The 22,527-nt window shown below is 44.3% G+C and overlaps 1 protein-coding gene across 1 annotated transcript in view; it reads left to right on the forward strand.

Moving 5' to 3' along the window:
• The window catches only part of LOC146194661 (uncharacterized), a 207,804-nt gene that overhangs the window by 172,813 nt on the left and 12,464 nt on the right, over positions 1-22,527 (forward strand). The gene's annotated exons all lie outside the window — the stretch shown is intronic.

Here is a 22,527-nt window from a genome sequence, read left to right on the forward strand (position 1 = left end):
TCTGAGGTGCTGGCGAGAAGGAGGTAGACGCTGCATGGCTTGGAGCATCGGCCGGTTCAGTTCAGTTCAGTTCAGTCGTTCAGTCGTGTCCGACTCTTCGTGACCCTATGGACCATTTCACGCCACGCTTTCCGGTCTCTCACTATCTTCCTTGCCGCCAACCTATCGGTATATACATTGCAAATTATCTAGTCATATTTATTTGGCAGTCGTTATATCGTTCGGCAGGAAAATTTTAATTCGTAATAACGAGATATCGAAAGCAAATTCTTCTTTCGGGGTGTCCGTCATTTCTTTCGTATATTCATTATTTCGTCATAAACCAGACATCACGAGGTTCGAGTGCACTATATATCACGCCTTTTCCACACACTCACAGAGGGTTGCGATTGCAATTAAGTGCTAGCAGTAACATTTACCAGCAACAATAAGTGCCGCTTATTAACAAGCATTGAGTGCAATTCATGTAAGAAAATTTGAAAAGAGCCGCTCATAACAACAATCACATTTTTATTCAGTTCTCACATGATAATTTCAAACATTACTTTAAAACTTAACCCGGAATTCTCATCTTTATCTGCAGCCACAAAGTAGCAGTATTGTTGATAAAAATGACTAAGAGGAATCTCACATATTTTGCCTGTTTTTCTTCCCCCTCAGGGGCGCAGTTTTTGAGACGATTCGTTACGTTTCGTTTTAATTTGCAATCAAGGAAGGCACGCTGTGCAATACATTAAGCTCGTAAGTCTTTACCGTTTATGAATATTCCTATATACACAAACGCATCGTAAGCTGCAGGCAAGGGTATTTAATTTTTGGAAACAAAGCAAAATGTACAAGGGTTGATTTGTATGCCTGGGTCCTTTAGCGAAGGCTTTGACAAGAAGAATTGCCTTCATCTGGGCCGTTTCCTTTTCTTTTTTAAATAAACTCCTCCAAATTCGGGTCCTTCACAGGGGATCAGGCTCGGGTGACCGACGAAGAGCGGCGGGTAACATCACTGAAATTCTGTCGGGCGTGCCTGGGACCATTAACCATTAATCAAGGTTAGCGCCAGCGTTTTCCGCTGCATTGGCTTTTATGCTACCCTGGAATTCTCTTACGACCGAGTAACAAGTGCCATAGGGTACAGGGTTGGCACAATTTCCCGCTGAGTAAATATCCTTGTTCTTTAAAAACCCGCATAATATGCCCCTTAAAAACATTATGCGAATACTTTCAAATAGTATGTTATCACTTGTTCTTTTTTTCTAATTATTTGTGACCAGCTTTGGAATAAAGCGCGGCTCATTTACATTACTAAAATTGATGTTTGCTACGAAAACTGAGTTTGTAGTAACAACGACAAAGTTTTCTTCCTCCTCTTCCGTGAAATGGCGCAGACCTATAGAGAATGCTTTCAGAAGCAAAAGGGACCGTTTTTAAAGCAATATTTGGTCAGCTGAATGGCATAGCAACAAAAACATTACTATAGTTGGTATAGGAAAAAAAAAAGGAACAAATGGGCACTCACAGTCCGAGACGAAAATGTTGGACATACCCTGAAATTAGAAGCAAATTAAATCCATAGCTGTAGCTAAAATGTGTCTACAAAAAAAATTGACATCTGTTGTGCAGTCTGCGGAATCCTTTAGAACAATGTAAAGTACAAAAAGAGAATGAGATCATTAGAAGCTCTCACAAACGGGCACCCTTAACATGCAACGCAATTTAGTTGTTAATGATCCGCACAGAATGGTTTTCACTCACATTCAAGAGCCATCTGACCGATGGAATGTATGTTGGGGAAGCCATGTTATCACCTAGGTTTGCAGCCGCTTACGGGTGATTACTACGGAAGCTAGTAAGCCAGCATACTTGCGGCGCACTCTAGCTAATGACCGTATTGTCACTAATCTTCTTTCCTCGCCTTTCTTGCTCTGTCGCTCATTTGTATCTTTGTACCGTGTTTTCGTGGTTCTTCTCTCATTTTGCCTGTGCCGTTTATATGAATATGCAGGCAGGGGGAGAAAATCAGATTGGCTTCCAGCGTAGCGAACCATCGATAATTTGCAATTCTTTCAGACATCGCGGATTTATGGTTGTGCTTCACGAGAACCTTAGCAGGATGCTGATGGGCTGGAAAACATAATTATACGCTAGCCTCAGTGCGTGTCCCCTGTTTCTTGCTTATTGAATATATTAAGCATTTCAGTGTAAAAATTAGGCAAGGCTTTTAAGTACAAAAAAAAAATGTGTCTAAACAATGTTTCCTGAAGTTTCATTATCATCTGAAAGCGACACTGCATACATTTTTCTCATTTCTCGCCTAGCTTCATGTAGAAGGCTGGAATTAGGTACACAAATGCCAGCTTTTAAATTGGTTCGTCTTTTATGGGTTGTATCTGGATTTGCAGCGCCATACTGCGGAACTTGCCTTTGCTTCGGAGAAGCCTTGCTGCGCAGTTGTAAGAGAGTTGCAATGAGTAGCGACCCCTTGCAATGCGCATCACTGCTCCTAAGAAAAGAGTAGTGTTTTACGCAAATATATTCAGGTAGTGAAATTTGTATTGCAATGTATATGTTGACATTGGTTAATTTTATAAAAATTGGTGTCGTAGACATAAGAGCATTGTCCCACTCAGCAGAAAGAGGAGAGATAGAACACATGGAAGAGGGCAGAATGAACATAGCTTGGCGCAGAAATAGTGTCCATTTTAAAATGCCAGTAAAGGTCGCAGATAGAAGATCTGTGCGTTCACGCGTCACCAGTAGGGTAGCAGGACCTACGAAATAAAGCTTTCTCGTCCAACAGGTTTGGTATCATAGCTGCACTGCATTTAACATTGCAGAGATAGGGGAAAACACAATCAGTTATCTTAATTTTAGGATAGACGCTATATGTACCCGAGTAGAATCGACGGAACTCAAAGATTGCACCCGAATAATTTGTCCCAGTAGCTACCGAATAATTGGCAGCTTGAAACTTTCAGCGTTAAACACCCTACCATGGTGGTGTAGTAGTTGGGGCGCCCGACTACCGTGCCCAAGCAGGTGGGAACAAAACCCAGGCGTGGCAGCCACACTGCACGTTAAAGAACCCTAGCTCGACCAAATTTCCCGAGCTCTCACTGCGGCCTCTTTCACAGTGTGAATCGCTTTGGGACGTTAAACCACATTAACCAAACCAACCAAAGCTTGCAGCGTCGAACAATTCTCTTTTTCTAGCAAAGTTACAAAATTGCTCCCTAATGCCCTGCTGACGCATGGCGTTTTATAATTTATATTGCCAAGTTGTCGCGGCTCTTGGTCACCGCTGTGCTTCCTTTATATTTCGGCGATCAGCTGCCACTGCACTCTGGGCAATGTAAAACTCCTAAATCTTACACCACTTATAAGACACTTTGTTTTCTTTCAAGCTCTCCTTAAAATATCAAGTATTGTCCCAGTTGGCCGACATATTTATAGTCACATGGACGTAGCAAAGATTACACTCCCTCTCTCCTACAAGAGACGAGCGGAAATTGTGCGTTTTAAAAAAGCTTATTTAATCTCTCGCTATTACTTTTACGTGTTTGCTGAGCATAGTACCCACACATTTAGGAACCGTGAATGCAACTTCGGTGCCTCCGCGCTTCAGAATTTTTCTCCGCTAGTGCGAGACTGTATGCAGATACGGCAACTTGGCACCCTTTCAGTGCGTGAGGACGATAGCCACAAATATCGGATTCTGTCACGGTTTCTCGGTCAGAAGTCTGTCCTTGATCTTGAAATAAAATAGAACATAGGAGCGAGCGGGTTTAGCTCCCGCGGCGATGATATTATGACAGTCGACCGTGTTGAAAAAAAGCCGTAACAGCATTTGTTAAGAAACGATACCAGACCAGATGAAAGAAGAAAACATTTCGTTAAAATCATGGAAAACAAGGGCACGGATTACTTCAGTAAAACGTCTTACTTTGCGCTCCGGACATAAATGAGAACGAAAAGTAAGTATCGAAAATCAGCGCTACAGATACTAGTGTATTTTCTCGACATCCGATTGGCACGAGGGCAAGCTTGTGTATGGAGTGCGTTCAACGAAACATATATTATTGCGCAGTTGCAAATTCACGGATCTGTTCGCAGGCTTTAAATCGGCTCCGTTTGCAGAGACCCAGCTTGCGTGGCGGTTTTCGCATGATGCGGAAGTATGCGGTGGCCTTAAACGAGAGCATCCGCAGGTCGTGTTTTCTTCCATGGTGCGCTGTACCCGTACGGAATACGAGGAATGAAAGCGATGCTTCTGCAATGGAATGAACGTAACCTCGTCGCCATCTTTATGACCTCCTTTCCCGCGGATGGGATCTGGAGCTGTCAGTGGGCCATTTTGACGGCTCGAACACTTCCGATGCTTTGACATGCAGTCTACCCTCACTGGCTTGCGCCGCTTCGCACAGGAATAGACAGGAGGCGGCAAGGGCGAGCGCAGTCGGCACGTCAAAGGATGACGCCGAGCGATCAGACCACCCTTGTGCTTTTTTGTAACTTTAAACACGGGAGAAGCGCTGGAAATGCACCGATTTCGTCTGATTCATGATTTACGGCTTTTGCAGGCTCCAGCCTAAGCTGTCGGATGAAGTACGCAGTCAGTTGCCCCGTGACCTTTCGTATTCACTTGCATCAAAACTCCGCTCCGAAGACTAAAAACAGAAAAGAGCCAAAAACTACAAACTAAATAAGCACATTGCGTGCTTGTCTCATGAAAGGCCTGCACTGTCTTTGCCAAAAATGTAGATCCCATGGGATCTGTTTCTGAGCCACTTCGTGCAGCTTGTAATACATCTCTAGCGTTGCGAATCTCTTGATGGTTAGATTTTTTGTCCTACTTTCTCCAATTGAAATGACCTCCATTAATGCTTACTCAGCCCCAACAAAAAGAAGCAGACACCCTGGGCTCTAAACGTTTGACAAGGATATGTACTATTCACAAATGAGTGGTCAATCGACTGATCCCCGAGCGCTCAGTGCGCGTGCTACGATTTTTATGCAGTCTTAATTATTAACAGTTTCACCCAGAAATTAAGCTTTTAAGTGCATCTGAGGCAATGTCCGATAATCCTGGAGCTAAGTGTTCAAAATATTCCTTTCAAATGCGTAGACTGCAGAACATTTCGAAAAGCACCAAAATAATTAGTAAGCACAATACATCGTATATAATGGGCATTACTTCAACGAGGAAAAGGTAATATTAAACCCTGACCTTTATTCATTAATTTTTGCCTCTTCAATAATAAATTTGTTAATGAAAATTCAAGCAAGGGGAGGGTGCTCATTCGCGCTGCCAAATGTTGACTTGTAGACTTGTAGCCGTAGTTTGTAGGCGGATGTCCGGGACAGAAAATACGTCAACATCATACGCGCAAGTACAATGGTGCACGAAGTGAGAGTAATCGGTAGCTTGTTTTAAAATGGAGGCATTGATGTAGCGTCTATTATTGACACGTGTGGTTCATAGCTGACAAGTGTTGGGCATAGTTACCGATTTCCTTTTCCTGGACTACATTAATGCCGAAAACTGACGCCCCAATTGAGCAACTAAGGGATTCAGTTAAAAGACTGTGGCAGGTTAGCTAGTGGCAAGGTAAGAAAGTGTAAGGAGGTTGCCTATTTGGTTTCATCAGAACGTGTGACTATGTGGGAAGAATAAATGGTGATTGCGATAGCGGGAGAGAATAGAGAGTCTCTTTTCGCAACTTTTTATTCCTTCCTACTAAAAACGCTCTATGGCTTAATAAGCTGATACATGTTTTGTAATACAAATGTCTTATGTTATCAATAGATTATCTTGTTAAATGAAAGGCATTATATGGTATTGTGTAACTTTTGTAGCATGTTTTAATGGTAATGTATTCAATTTTTGTGGTATATAGATATGTGAATAAAGTTATTGCACTGCGTTGTTTTCATAGGGCAAATTGTTAAAATTGCCGTCATAATCATCACTCTCTCTGTACCCACTGCAAAAAAAAAAAAAAGTCTCTTCAATGTTCCTCCAGTTAACTCGGTCTTGTGCCGGCGGCATCCATATACTCGAAAACATCGGAGTGCCACCTACCCATCTATGATTCTGCCACCCCTGCTATGCTTTCCTTCTCCTGGAATCCAATTTGTTACCCTAAGCCACCATCGGTAGTCCTTTTTACGCACAACATGCTATGCCCATGCCCTTTACTTGTTCCCGATTTCCACTAGAATGTCATTAAGTCGAGTTTGTTTCCTGACATACTGTGCTCACTCCTGGCCTCTTAACGTTGCATTGATCACTTTCTTTTTCTTTGATAGCTTTGCTGTCTTTCATCTAAACTGTACCCTCTCCGTTAAAAGCGGTAGGAAATTTGGCGAGTTGGCAAATATTCATTTTGTTGCGGCTACAAATAAGAGGACGCAGACAAAGAAAGACCGTACACGTTAAAAATAGAAGAGCCCGTGTTCTGCCTTTTTTCTTCTCCGTCCTTGTCGTTAGCCTCCACGTTTGTAACCCCTTGGTGACTACGGGTAAGATACAGTTTGCCGTATACTTTGCTCTTGAGGAATACTGGCAAGCTGTTATTGATTATCTCCAGATTATTTTCCAATTGCGCTACACTCTAGTTTTATTCTTCTAGTCATTCCTTTATTGCGTTTAGGATTTGCGGTCGCTACCTGCCCTAAGTAGACGTACTCTCTTGCCAGATCCAGCGTCTTGTTACCTATCTCAGAGTTCTGCACATTAGTTCACATCTCTACCTAACATTTCTATACATATAGTTCTGTTCTGCTTTGCTATGTCGGTCATTATGCCTTACAATCCATCCCCTATTCTTAATTAGTAAGCCTAGAGTAAGCAAAATATACATCATGTAAGAGCAGTAAGTGCATCAGGAAGAGCAGGTAGAATGAATGCTTCCATACAAGCGTTTGCGGAACTTCAATAGATATGTTCTACTTGTTTTTTTTTTTTTTTTATTCCCTCGTGATGTTACAGCATTGGCATGCTTTTACTGCTCACCTTCTCAACTCAGCGCCGTTGAATGTTTTTCCTTCGAGCGTTATTTCAGCTCGAAATCTCGGGCATTGCTTTTATGCTTTTGTTTTCACATTGAGGTTTGCGGACACCTAGAACTGCCATTTCCGAGGTTTTTTTCGACTGAAACCGCTAAGTAATAATTTTAGTTACCTGTTCAAATTAGTATTTATTAAACTTCTCTTATCTGCTCAGAACGGAGCGCGTACTAGTCGTAAAGAGAAATATTCTTCGCCGACTTGCTGCGATAGCTAAAACTGCGGCAGCTCAGGAACTCCACTTAACCTGACGCTTTGAGGCGGCTTCCAGACGCACTATGTTTAAAAAACGCTGCCAGACGCACTATGTTTAGAAACTCTGCCGATATCACAACTATATCTCGTGTTATGTACACCCTTTGTCAAAATTGTGGAGTCCAGGGGGTCTGTTTCTGAGCCGTGTAGTGGCGATGATTTAGCATTATTGGAGGTCCTTCCCATTGGAGAGGATAGGACAAGAAAATCACACCATGGAGAGATTCGGAACACTGGGAATGCATTACAAGCTGCACGAAGTGCCTTAGAAGCAGACCTCTCGGGCTCTGCACTTTTGACAAAGACTACGTTGTGTTGACGCAACGAACACTTGGGTAAATGTTATCTGCACAAATATACGTCTATGACAGCTTTCTAGGATTATTGACCATTTTCACTGCGTTATTTTTTTATCAAAGAAATGCACCAAAATATTATATGAAATCTAGTTAAGGGTCTGCACTGCAAGGAATTAATGAACATAAAATAATGATGCCGGAGATCTGCTTTTGCCGCATCGCAGCATAGTTTCGAACTCGCACTATTTGCGAAGTACAAGAGCCTACTTTTGGAATTAATTTTATACTAGCACGTTCATTATGAGCCTGTCGGTTATGCATAGGGGCACCTAAACACCAAACACGTTAGACCAGTTTAAAAAGGAGCTTTATATTCGCTCCTGTTAGTCCAATCACAAAATAGGTGGGGTTTTTCTGCGCACTAAGGTCACGGTTTTAGCAAAGGGTGCAATAGACAAAAAAAAAAGAAACGTTGTAGTCATTGTGAACTGCCGAAAAATTGTTTAGCAGAAAACAGAAGTTATGGCCTTGCAAACTCGTAAAAAGAAGGAACGGCTCGCTTTTACCTCGTGCAAAGTATGCACAGGGACAGAAAGTATTCGGTAGGCATTCCAATATCAGCTATCGTTCTCTTTCTTGTTCCGGATTCCATAAAAAGTGTTGAAATGTCCTTTTGCGGTCCTGAGAGATGGCTGAACTAAAGAGAAGAAAAAGAACGTATCATTCACACATATTCGGGGACACCGAAGGAGGGAAAAGATGGCCACAGGCGAGCAGGCGAGAAATCGCAGTAAAGTTTTCACACTTATGGCTTTGTCTTAGGCTGTGGACATTTTCGCCTCGGCCGCTTGCCCAGTGATGCTGCATACGTGCGTTCCATTTTCTCCGACGACATGGTGGGCATGGATCGCGAATGGGCCTGGATTCTCTGCGTGCCCCATCGCCAGCACGGCTATAGATGTCGGAGATGGCCTGCCGCAATGAATTTGATACGCGTGGATCTTCCTCGCAACGTGGCCGTTTTGTGGCGTTTTTCTTCTTGTCTCCACGCAGAGCTTTGGATTCGGACAGCCGCGCAATAGCGTCGTACATGCGAGCGTTCCATCCCCGATTTGCCGTCTCTTTGTTCCTGCGCCTCTGCATGAAGCGGGTGAACGGACGCTCCATGTGTTGAAGCAGGCTGCAGGTTTCTGAGGGATCCGGCCGGCGTGTCGCGAACGCAATCGCCCTGTCAGACTTAGGGACCAGTGTTGTTTGCATCTGAAAGGATTTACTTGAATTGCGACGTGCCAGGCTACAGCGCCTGCAGCGAGACTGCTGTACATTTAGGGGTCAGTGATCCGACATGCGCAGTTGATCGGCAAGGACTTGGACGCAAGAATGGTTCAGTTGGGTAATTTCGTTCGGTCTTCCATCTGTGTTCTAAATGTGCTTCACGGAGAACAATGAGCTATAAAATTACAAACCGCTGAATCACAGATGTATGTGGAACCTTGAATGTCACTTGTTAGATAAGCTTCAGTGTGTTGTGATGCGCCCACACCTTCGTGGCGCTCGGCTGATGGTCCCTTTTGTTTCAGCTTTGTGCTTTCTCTGAAATACTCCATTGCAGCTGCTTGTACCAAAGACTACTTGTAACTGGGAATATATGTTGTGTCAGATAATTAGAGTGCTGAATTAGGTTACCTTGACACCTGAAAGTTTTATTGGACGTTAAAATTGCAAAGTACGTTTTTTTTTTTCCGCTCAGGAAGTAATTAGGTGGAAGACACCTTGCTTTTTCTGGCACTGAGACGCAAATGTCGTTGTGATGTTGAGGTCAAGAGAACAACTTAAAATGTGACCGGTTGGAAACCCGACGGCAGAACGGTCTATAGCCTCACAGGTCTGCTAACCAGCTGCGGTTGTTTTCATCGATCTCCGCTTGGAAAAATGCCATTTGGCGGATATGTATTTTCCGGTTTATAAAAGATTCGTTTTGAGCGGCTTCAGCCGCTTTGTGATTGGAATAATGACATAAACCGTTATAGCCTACATTCCTTTTTTTCATCTGTTGATCAGTTTGAAAGACGAAAAGAAATTTTAAATCTTTATTCTTCGTGGTGTTCCAATCTCCCACGTCGCATTTTGGCCCCGAAACGCCGCCTACATTTTTAGAAAGCGAATTTTCAAGATAAGCGCCGTATGACGAAAGACATATCTCATCCCGTAACTGAGCAGCTTCTACAAGCTACCCTATGCAGCTGACGTCATGGGTTGATGAGGCGCGCGGGTAGCATGTAATTCGCAATTCACTTCGGGGCATATATGGACACAGTGCTCGTATAGTTTCTTGCTTTCATCTTGATGTGACGCGTGATCTGTGTCTATGACCCATCAGCGTGATGGGTCATAGACACGTCTCAAGTGCGGTAACGCGAACGCTCTTATGTGACTCTGTACTCATTTATCGCGTTGTTTTGTAGAATGTGACGTCACCATTCAAGTTCCTTTGTTCTTCAACAAAATTGACTCCAATTATGAATTTCGGTTAAGTACTAATTACGCTTACACTTTTTTTATCTAACTTGACGCAAATCGGCGTTTTGTTACTCGTTTTTTGGAGATTTCACAGTGCCTGGAAGTCTTACCCCAGATGTCACTTCATCCGTCATCCAAGCTTTTTTGTTTCTTTGAATCAAATTTTAGGTCCTTCGGTGACCTTAAGTATTTTTTACGCTTCATTACCCGTTCTTAATCTAACTCGACAAAGATCTGTCGTTTTTAACCAAATTTTGCGTTTTCTGTACTATTTCGAAGCCTGAGCTGTTTTCATTTCTTTTGATTACATCGACGTGAGGCGCTATTTCAACGCTAATGTAATATTTGCGGCTCTGATAATTAAATAATTATTCGGTAGTCATAACACGCGGCATATAGGATCATTTTTTTATCACCTATTTTATAGAAATATTATGTTTATTCAATGTTTATTTTTTCGAGCGCTAGTACAGGCGAACACCTCGCGCAGGCGCGAACTTCTGCGCACACCCATGGGCCTATCAGTGCTTTCGCCTTAACAAATTGCTATACTGTGCATACCCAGCGAAGGCGTATCTGGGTATATGTGCATTGATGCTTTGAATAGACGCAAGACCTGGCGCGAAGTGTAAACACATGCACTCGCAAAGAGACTAGAAGGCGACAGACAGGCACTATGCATGCAAAGCCAACTAGCCCAAACAGCCAGACTAATACAAAGAATAACTAATAGAAAACGAGGCATGAAAGAACACGACCTCTTCAGACTCGTAGACGCCTTCATCATAAGCAGGATTACATACTCCCTCCCGTACTTCAAACTCTAAAGAAACAAAGTTGAGAGAATCGACGCCATCATTAAAATGGCTTACAAAACAGCAATGGGCCTGGTTCGCTCGACTCCCAGCTAAGAGCTTCTCAAACTCGGGGTCCACAATACCAGAAGCACAACGAACTGCCCAAATAAGGCGCCTATCCTGCACGCCCGCCGGTAGGACAATACTTGAAAGATTAGGTATTGAGGGCGAACCCCTACAAGACCATCAAACCTCTGCCTCGGAACATGAATTCTCACGCCCATCAAGGCCGAAGAAAAGCACGAGCTAAGCGCCTGCACAAAACCCTGAGCCGGCTACAGGATGTCGTCCACGTCGACGCCGCATAAGACGCGGAAGACCCTAACAAATATTCGATATGTGGAGTCACACAGCCCAACACTAACCCAGCGAGACTCGTTATGGCGGAGACTGGTTCCACATCCAGGCCCCTAGTGGCGGAGGAGGCCGCCATCGTGGCGGCCATCGCTTTTACTAATGCAAAAACCATAGCAAGCGACTCTAAGCTGGCAATCAGTAACTTTACTAGAGGCAGTCTCCAAACCCGTCACAAATACTCAGTGAAATGAGAGAATCTCCTCTCGAGAGAGATATCGAATTAATATGAACCCCAGCTCGTGCGAGGAATCAGGGAAATGAGGCTGCCCACCAATACGCTCGAGAATTAGCCGGCCGAGCGGTGGCGCAAAATCAGAAACCGGAACCCTTCGGTGAGCCAGCCGTATCATATCACGAACTCACTGTACATTACAAAGCAATGAGAATACTCCCACCACCCTATAAAACACTGACCAGACAACAACAAGTAATATGAAGACAGCTACAGACGGGGACCCTCCCCAATCCAAACTACATATCAAAATTAATAAATAAGGATATGATTCTCTTCTCCCGGTTTTGCGGGGAGAAAGACAACTTCAAGCATATGATCTGGGCGTGCAAATCCCATAAGCCTCCCTCAGAACTCTTGCCTGATCCCTCTAAAGAAGCTTGGGACAAGCTAAGGTCCAGCGATGACCTTGGCATTCAGTTCAAGGCCGTCGAATGGGCCGGCGTTGCCAAAAGTCTCCAGGGCCTGCGGCACGCTAGCTGACTTCCCCTATTCTTCCCACTTGTTGTGAATAGTTTTCTCAGCCTCAGCCAACTAGCCCGGCAATTTCCGTCGTTAAATATATGTGAAAAATTACGTTCATGAACTCTGTCTCCAAGCTGCCGCAAAATATGTTGGTATCAAATCGCAGTGCTGGTTTTTGCATACACTCAAACTTTACCGAGTTCCCTTGATGAGGGGCTCCAGATCATATCGGCGTACTCATAAATGTGTCTGTATGCACTTCAGTCAATTATGAGAAAGGTGGTTGCGGAATATTCTTACAAAATTTAATTTTTCTTCAGCTCTTCAGGAAATGAAGTTATTGTATTCTTTCTAGGGAAATTAGATTCTCAGATAAGACGGAGATGCATACTTCATCTGATTGTATGTTTTTTTTTGTCGTCATGTACACGTGTGAAATTTAGGGGCAGTTTCTTGTTAGAGAATGTGTTCTTCGTTTTATTCTATATCGCGTTTACTTTGGTATCTCAAGTCCTGCTTGCATCCAACATAGATTGATTCTGGGAAATCGCAAAGCTGAACGTAATCATCTAATGCTTCCGCATTCGTGGGTAGCGCAACATCCTCCGCAAAAAGGCGAAACTGAAAATATGACGAGACACAGGAATGAATAACGCTGATATGAAGACTTTCATTTTACGGCATGTTTTCCGCCTCTTACACTAATATGCAATACTCGCTACACTTTCAGGCCTGTATATAACGGGTGATTTGTTTTTATTGTATAAAGGTTAGCATTATCACAACCATCATAGGTACCCGAGTGCAATCTTCCGAGATGGGTTGCACAGTGATGCGGACATTGGGTACAGTACATCACAGAAGTTTGTTAGTAGCCGATAATTTACCTCAAAAATTAAACACATTCTTTTTTTATTGGAGGAAGAGATGCAATATTAGAAATTTCAAGGCCGGGAACACCAGCGGTGAGTTGTTCTTTTTTTTTTTAATTTTCCTAGTTCGCAATATGGTTCGTAATATTTAACTCCAAAAATGAATCTGAAATCTTTTTAGTTTGGATTTCTTGTAACGCACATTTAAAACCTCACATCGTCGAGTGTGCTACTGTCGTCATTATCATAGCAAACGTCTTCCACATCATCGAATCCGCAAAATGACGTCCTAATCTGGTGTTCAGAAAAATGTAAGCGGTGCTAATTTATAAAAGTCGAATGAGTGAAAGCAAAGTCGACGAGATTTCAGAGGCGCATTTTGACCTTCTGTGGTTCCAGCCTCTTTGCCTTCCAATAAAATATAAAAGAAAGCACCTTTGATGGTGACACACTTCAGTTTCCAAATGTGCGTTGTCCCTTTAAATAAAAATGAAATACGGTATGTGAGTAATGTGCGGTAATTGAATATCTCTTCATTTATTACTGTAATACAAACAACAGCATCCTTGCAGAACAACTCACCTGCACAAACCGCATCGAGGTTTCTCACAGCTGTTAAAACACTAACCTAAAACAGTAAATTAAATCGCTAGGCGCTTGGGAAGTTGCGCGCTGACTTCCCGATGCTGGTATTCTATGTCCTCAGTCCCTCTACGTCACATCCCGTCGGTGTCTTCGCGTTATCGGGACCGTTGCTTGAAAGCACATTTAGGTCCAAGGAGGACACTTATTCCTCTTGCGCCATTTTCTTTTAAATGGTTACGCGTGCAGTGGGACGTATATGTCGGCGACGTAATGGCTACTTTGCACGCGGTTCCTAGGCAATTTCGACTGTGGCATAATATGCTCAATCGTGTTTGTGTTGTTCGTTTAGATTTTTCTCGCCCTCTAAATTAGCATTAGGATGGTTGAGACAGGAAGTCGGCAAATCGTCAGCCGCCTCGCCGTATTTGGCTGCTCTTGTCACTGTTGCTATGCATATTCTGTGAAGGAATGGCCTACAGTGGTGTAGTAACGCAAGAGATACTAGCTTTTTCTAGTGCGCGAGCAGCGGCCGTTGGAACAGTCCGCGGCCATTTTGACGTGAAAATGTGCAGCCATGCTGGTGCCGGTTCGAGTTCACGTAAAGCGTTAATATAGAGAAAGAAAAAAAAAGAAATCTATTATTGTCTATCAGATTCCCGTCGAAATTTATATGGCTTCTTAGACTACGCATGTTGCGTGTTCACCGGCATAACACGAGCACTTACCGAGCCTTCGTGACATGATTGGCTGTGCTTAGAAGGGAGAATAGATTGGAGCGCTATAGAAGCCGCTGAGCAGTGACAGCTCGTGCTCTGAGGCGCTGAGAGAAAGGTTCACCGCAGAGACTTGCAGGCCACTTTGCATACAAACGAGGTGTTTCCTGGTACAGCGGCCGATTTGTATTCAGGTGCTCGTGCGGTGACCGTTTCAGCTAAGAGTGCTGAAACGCGCTTGTCGCGCGGTAGTAGGCGTAATTGAGGAGGAAAGAGAGCTGTCTTAATTACACTCGGTAGGTTTGCTTTGGGCAAATTAAATAATTCTACTTAGGGGAAACTTCGGAATGTTAAGACTCTTCGAGCGCCGAAAAGCCGAGCGCCCGCGTGGGTGTTCCTGCATTCGGTTCGCTTAGGCTAACTTCGGATGCCTTCCTGAGCCAGCTTATCGCCACCGGAAATACCACGCACGTAAATGAAGAGATAATATTACGTTTATACGTGCTTCTCTGCGTCGACAGGCGCCCTAACTGTAATAGAGAGATGTATCCCCGCCTTCGGAAAACTTTTCAGTCATTACAGTTTGCTTGTTCGCCGTTCATAAGCGTATGCGTTTTAGGCGTGAAAGGCACTGCTCTTACATTTTTCATAGCCGCCGTTCAAAGACGTTCCGAAATTGCTGCGAAACTGATGAAAAAACCTCCCTCAGAATTGTTAGAAGTGTGTTCACATAACGGAGGAATATATTTCGCGGAAAGCTGCATTCGAAGAGTCAAAGCCGAATCACAACGACGAAGCTGGTCTGCGTAATCTAAGATATAACAACTGGAAGACATGCGTAGTGTACATTATGAAGCGGTGATCCCTCTTGAATTGAAGAACCAAACCGACAATGGCCAGGCCCGCAGGAGTGCATACAAAAGAAACGATCACCCTCACCCTCCAAGCCTTATAAAGAAATTTAAAGCGCGTTTGTGTGCTGAAGATATCACTGATTCCGGGGTTTTTACTACAAGAGAGAAGTGGTACCGACAATGGCCAGGCCCGCAGGAGTGCATACAAAAGAAACGATCACCCTCACCCTCCAAGCCTTATAAAGAAATTTAAAGCGCGTTTGTGTGCTGAAGATATCACTGATTCCGGGGTTTTTACTACAAGAGAGAAGTGGTCAGAGACAGAGACGTTGGAAAAACACACACATCGAATGGCTTTGATTGTTGTGCAAATATGCACAAAGTGCGACGTAAGCAAAAGAAAGAAGGCGCGGAAGCGGAAGGTTGAAATCGCTGTGAAAGGAGGCAGACTATGACCTAGGAAAGTGAGCTGCAACATGTTGGATAAAATATATTAGGTTAAGAAAATAACGAATTCATCGTGTAAGGGAACAGCGACCCAGTGCAAAAGTGTGAGGAACCTAGAAGATGGCTTATGTTTATGGAAAATGTCTGCCGCTCACAACATTGTCGTACACGTTAGCATGTGAATTTATCGGCAGCCTTGAATGAAGCTAGCCGCTGGAGCACTTGCTCCTGTTGGCTTGTATTTATTGCTAAAGCCGCATGCATGTAGTTAATGCGATGTCTGCGACAAGGATAGGATATATATATCTCTGCGCAATGAGATGGCCAGCCTGTGTAGATAGGAAGATGAAGCCTGCGGGAACATTCAAACGTGGGCGCAAATGAAAACAAAATGCAGTGAAAAAGTGGCAAGTTAGTAACTATCAACCACACAAATGAATGTTTGTCGCCAAAGATAGCTTCGTTATCGAAGGTTTACGTCGATACTCTCCTCCGTAACATCCGTTGTACCAGAAGAATCGGTACTGGGTACCTTGCTTTTTTTCTGAACTACATCAATGACCTCCTTGTTTGTATCTTTTATTCTGACATTAGGCTTTTCGCGGATGATTTTGTTACCTAACACAAAGTAACTAAGCCCAGCGATTCTGTTAAACTTCACTATCACCTTAATGGCTTGCGAGGGTTAGCGCTATGAACTGCTGAAGTTTGCGTGTTTCTTACAGCTCTCCCCTTTCTGATGCACTCCCATATTCTATCATTGGCAGTGTCCTGTGGGTTGCTAACTCTCATAATTCACATTGCCTACATATTACTAGCACAATCTTCCATGGAACATGCATGTGGAATTTGTGACTAATGCTGACCGTACGTTAGGCTACCTGAGACGCAACATTTGCATCAAGACCTGCCTCACTTGAATACACGTTATAAAAAACCCTTGTCTATCCCAAGTTGGAGTATGCTTGTGCCATATGAGACCCCGCTCATAAAATCTCATCAATTATCTTGAGAACATTAAAAAGCATGCAGCCTGTGCAATGATTCCTAATTATTGACGTCATTCTAGCGTCACGTCCATGAAACAAACACCAGATCTGCCATAGATTTCGCTACTTCGCAAGTACTCTAGCCTTTGTCCTTTTTATAATATATACGGCTTAAATGCTTCCCTGAATGAGAATCTTTTCACCGCACCTTGTTACATCTCATCTCGCATCGACCATCGAAAAACATTGAAGTGCCGTCTTGTCGCACTGACTTGTATCATTCCTTCTTTTCACCAAGAAAATACAGTCACTGGAACCGCCTTTTCGCCCTTGTGACACAGCTGACTTCAGGATCGCCGTTCAAAGGGCGGTATAGTTAATTATTTGTTGTGTTTCGTACTACAAATACGTTATTAAATTCATACTTTCTTTCTGTTGCACACACGGGACCTGAAAATAAGAAAAATAAATGAATAAATAAAAAAAAATAAATAAAAGATATTTGCAAGTGCGGCCATTCTTATACGCGGCGGCCAGTTATCTCGATTTTCGTGCGCTGCCAATGTAAATAGTCGGGTTACGTTGTAAACGGGCTTGCTGCGTCCCGATGTCTGCGGCCATGCGATTCGTTCGTACACGGACCGTGACTCCTAGCAGCACGTACCATGAGGCGCCCTTTACTTCTCATCTACCGTCGCCCGCCTCACGTCTACGCGCAATAGAAAGCGCTGTGGAGGAGGACAAAACTTATTTCTTTATTTAGTCAGCGAGGGGGAGAGGGGGGGACACTTAGTCCAGGGTCCCGTTGGCCGTGGCTGCAGTAAAAGCGCGGCGAGCCAACCATTGCTGGCGCTCCGGGCATGGGTCCTGCAGGGCGGCCTCCCAATCTTCCATGCAGGCCTTGGGGAGAGGGCTTAAAGAAGGGGTAACTTGGCACGCCCAAACCATGTGGTAGAGTGTTGCCCGCTTACCGCAATGTAGGCGGTCAGGGGAATAAAGGGAGACATACCAGGGGTTTAGGAGAAATGGTGTAATAAAGGTTTCAGTTTTCAGGCGGCTGTAAGTTGCTGCTTCTTGAGTAGACAGGGTGGGAGAAGGGGGAGGTAATGTACGGCGAGACAGCCTGTAGTATTCAAGCAGTTCTGTGTATGTAAGGATTGGGGAGGCATACGTGTGATCCGGAAGAGGGGAGGCTCGGGGAAGGAGCGCGCGAGCGTGTGGATGGGCAGCTTCATTGCCGGGCATGGACAGGTGTCCCGGAATCCAGATTACACTGGTCCTTTTCGGAGGGTTAGCGACGTGGATTCGGCGGCTGGCGGCACCGATACGTCTGCGAAGATAGTTACGGCAAGCCGTGCGGGAATCTGACATGATGGTAACTTGTGCATTAGTGACGGCGGCCAGAGCGATGGCTGCTTCTTCGGCAATACTCGGTTCTGTGGTGCGAAGAGAGGCATAGTTGAGAAGAGTGCCCGCTGGAGATGTCACGATAAGGGCCATGTGCCCGTTAACAGGGCGAGCAGCGTCTACTTACAGAGTATTCGGTTGGCTGTCCCATATTCGAAAGAGCTGAGTGGCTCCTGCCTGTCGATGGTCTTGGTGATATTCTGCATGCATGTGCTTGGGAAGAGGTTTGACGGTAATGGTTCGGCGGATATTATGTGGCAGAGCTTCGCGGTTTTGGGTGGTATAGGGCGGGGCAATATTTAGAGTTTGAAGGACATGTCTTCCAGTAGACGAGGCCGCTAAGCGGACAAATTGCGCCAGGCGATATGATTCATGAAACTCTTCAATGGTGTTATGAACGCCAAGTTGGAGTAAGCGGTCAGTAGAGATGCATTAGGGAAGCCCCAGGGCTGTCTTGACCGCTTTTCTGACACGAGAGTTCAACCGATTGAGCTCGTGCCTACGGAGCGGAAGGTATGGCATGCTGTAGGTAATATGGGCGATAATGAATACATTGACCGGCTGCTGTGCGTCTCGCTCCCTAATACCGTAGTTTCCATGTTTAACTCGTTGAACCATTGGTATAATTTGATCAATAGTGTTGACTAAATGATTGAGAGTACAGGAATGGGAGCGGCCGTTAGGGATAACGAGGCAGAGAATCTTGATCTCCGGTTTCACTTCTATCATTTGGCCGTCCAGGATGACCTCAATTGGCTAGGTGGCACTTTGAGGGGGATGTCGTCGGCGGTCAATAATAATAATTTCCGATTTCTCAGAATGATAGACGCCACTAAGGACAGAATGATAGACGACAGACGATAATAGACGCTTTTCCGTGTTCCCAAGTAGCGCACTTGAAATGATCAACCACCGAACACCTGTCTAGACAGGGAGCTTTGTTTGCATAGGTCGATGTACGGAAAGCAAACAAACAAAACTAAAACGTTTCGAACCCTTTAAAGCGCACAATGTGTCAAGTTGCAAGTGATAGCAGAGACAGTGTCTTTCAGGTATCTTTCAAAAGAGTCTTACTCCCTCCCTGTTAAAGACTTTGCAGAGTAGGAATCGCATGGCACTACTAATTGATTATGATTTTAAATATATCCTGTGAGGTGAAGAAGTGTCACGTCATGGCGCTACCACTTTAGAATCTAGAGTCGGTTAACACACCAAAACTTTATGCAGAGCAGACATTAATGTATCATCACTGACCAAATCTACTGCTGACCCTAATACCATGGTAAACCAGAACACTTTGCCTTATTACAAGCATAATGCGCAGTGAAGACATATTGCCGGGGGTATACTGAACAGCATAGACCATTTTCGAGACCATCTTGATCACTCTTGTGCTACAGCATCCTTGTCACCAAGGGGCTGTCGATAGTCGCTACGACCTTCGTGCGTTTGTTCGTAAGGTGAATTTAAAATGACGATTAGAAGCTGAAAGGGCATTGATCCCGTGAAGGAGCGCAATATCTATTTCCATCAATACGAACCCCGGATATGAGACGAAACCAACCAGTGAGGCAGGTTTTTCACCTATCACGAGGATGTTCTATGGGTTGCCTAAGGGAATACGCCCTAGCTTTCCTTAACTGAGGCAAGTTGGTGGTTTCTAACATCTGTGGTCCGTCTGTGCAATGAAGTAACACGATTCTTCGCTCTTAGGGGCCATCGCGTCGCTAACAATATCCCAGTGTGTTCGTTCACTTATCTGTACCCGTGTAATGCATTTTATGTGGTGATTGCGGTTTTTAGGGTGAATCATTACTTCGCGGGGTGAATCGAAACACTAGAAGCATCTCTGCAGCCTCCTTCATTAACTTTTGCGGAGCTGCTGAATTTGAAGTCTCTACCGGCTCTTGCTCTACTACTTGTACTCTATAGACTACTTCTACTATTCTTCGCCAATGAGATGTTGCAGGGTGACATCGGATTGCAACCTTCCAGGAATCTTCGATTTCGTATCAGACACGCTAAAGCTACGCCACGCAGGTATGCTCCTACAGCTTGTTTAAAGCAGTACTTTAGCTCTACGTCTCATGTTCTTTCTTGCTAGGAAGTAGCTTGCCAGTGTATGCTAATGCGTATGGATAGAATAGTAAAAGGAACAAATAAAACTTTTGTACCAGAAGGGATGTACGTGAATGAGGATCAGCAAAGAGAGCCGGAAAATGGGGACCATTACCGCTTAAAGCGGAGGTTAACTGTCTCCATAATTTAAGCGACGTTAATAGCAGCTGATAAGAAACGAGTGACGATGTGATCACCGTGTATCATGTACCAAGAAGAAGAACGCCAGACTTGTGCTTTTCCACGCAATATTAAACTCAGTCACGTTAAACCTCTATTTTTTTTCTCTTCCGAAAAAGGTAAGACCGTCAGGGCTTATGCGGGGAAGTGTTGGAGTTTGAGTCGGAATTTCTTTCTTGTACAAGAAAGGGGAAGCCAAGGCAAAAGGCGACAAGCCTGACTGGGCCTTGGCTCCCAAAACAGATAACACCGTAGTCGACTGCGCGAATCGATGCCTTCGTTTTTCAGGGAAGCCGATTGTGTTCGTACTTTGCTCCACGAAATCTACACTCTCTCCTTCCGGGGCGGCATTCAAGGGCAGGTCTGTTCGAAAACACCCTGGCACGAGGCGCCCCTCCCACACTCATCTCAGCGGTGGAAGTGAACGCAGCCTCGTTTGCGGGACATGCACACCGTCTCAGGCGAAAGCAGCATGGGATACATCCTTCCGGACGGCAACACCCACTCTCGTTAAGGTGCCTTCACCGACCACGCGCGTGCACCGCTTGGGGAAACGGTGGGCTGAGTTTCTCGACGGGAGGGCGTAAACACGTTTTTAAATCACCAACCTCTGAGCGTTTCGTCGGGGCAGCTGTCGTAGCGCTGGCAACGCCAACTTGTGAGCTTGCTGCTTCCTCAAGGATATCATAAGTCTTAACGGAAATAGAAAAAAGCAGAAGCACAAAATTATACGTATCTGGCAAACTTGCTTTCATCCGTTTTTTCTTATAGAGCAACGCCTTTTTTTCAATCCTCCTCAACCTCGACCATTTCTTCGCGCGTGCTAAATGGAAAAGCAAGACCGAATATCAAGCGAGTATGTATTAAATGGGATCTAAGTGCTATCCTCAGGATGTGTTGTTTTGCAGCGTCAACGTCATCTCCTAAGTTTTAAAGGCGTTCTCCTGGAAAGCCAGCGAGGAACTGTGGTAGTGAAGAACGATAACATTCTCCAGGTAGCCAATGTATGTCGTGCGCGTGCGCAAAGGTATAAAGCTCACCCACTTCAGACTCTTCCCTCCAGGTTTTTATGAATCTGTGGCGCAAATCAATCACTTGATAGAGCCTAAATGAAGTAAAGGAAACGGCGGATATTACTGCGCCCTTATTGGTTCGCATAGTTAACTTTGCGTTTTTGTGTTTTGCGCGCCACGAAAGATAGCGCACTAGGGAATATGTGGTTTTCTCTAATATTATGGGCATGCTCTAAGATTACTAGTGTACGCTTACGTGATTTCTGATCTCTTTTTTCACAACTCACTGTGTACAGTTTGTAATAACTGTGTTTTCGATCCATGATAAACATTTTATTACGTTGATTCCAGTTCAGTCATGGATTTATTGTTTGTTTTTTAATCGACATGTGCATTTGTAGCTTGTACTCTGCACTTGTATAGGGGATGGGAGCACAGTCAAGCTGCGTAACAGTAAATTGTTCTCCCATCTCCCGGCGTAAGGGAGATATATGGAAACAAATGAAATCAAATTAGATATTGCTTAATAGGGGTACTCTGCACGCCTTGTGCATACCATGTGTTTGCTGGCTTAATTCTTATATTCGACCACAGGACCATGTAAATTAGGAAGCTGTAGCTACATACGCCGATTATCATTCAATATGCGCGGCTAATCATCGCAGAGGTTTAAGGTGGTGCTTATTGTCAAGACACGCACAATAAACGAGGTAGCTGCTGTAGTTGTATTCCAGAAGTCACGCACATTTACTAAGCTCAATATATAATGACATTGCCTTACTTAGTAACTCGGGGAATGAACTGCAAATATTGATTGGTGACCTAGACAGGAAACGTAGAAAGGTAGGCTTGAAAATCAATATGCAGAAGACTAAGGTAATATTCAACATCCTCGGTAAGGAAAAGCAGTTTACATTAGGTAGCGAAGTACTAGAAGTAGTAGGCGAATATGTCTACTTAGGACAGGTAGTAACCGCAGATCCGGACCATGAAAAGGAAATAACGAGAATAATAAGATTGGGATGGAGCGCATTTGGCAAGCATTCGCAGATTATGCCTAGCAGCTTACCGGTATCCCGCAAGAGGAACGTATACAACAGTTGCATCTTACCTGTACTCACCTATGGGGCTGAAACGTGAAGTTGAGGACAACCTAGAGGGCTATGGAACGAAAAACGGTAGGGGTAACATTAAGAGATAGGAAGCATGCAGAGTGGGTCAAAGAAATAACTCAAGTTACCGACATTGTAGTGGAAATTAAGAAGAAATGGGCATGGGCAGGGCATGTAGTGCGAAGGGAGG

Source organism: Amblyomma maculatum, chromosome 3, assembly GCF_055883805.1.
Source record: "Amblyomma maculatum isolate TAMU_Amacu chromosome 3, ASM5588380v1, whole genome shotgun sequence".
NCBI classification, from domain to species: Eukaryota; Metazoa; Arthropoda; class Arachnida; order Ixodida; family Ixodidae; genus Amblyomma; species Amblyomma maculatum.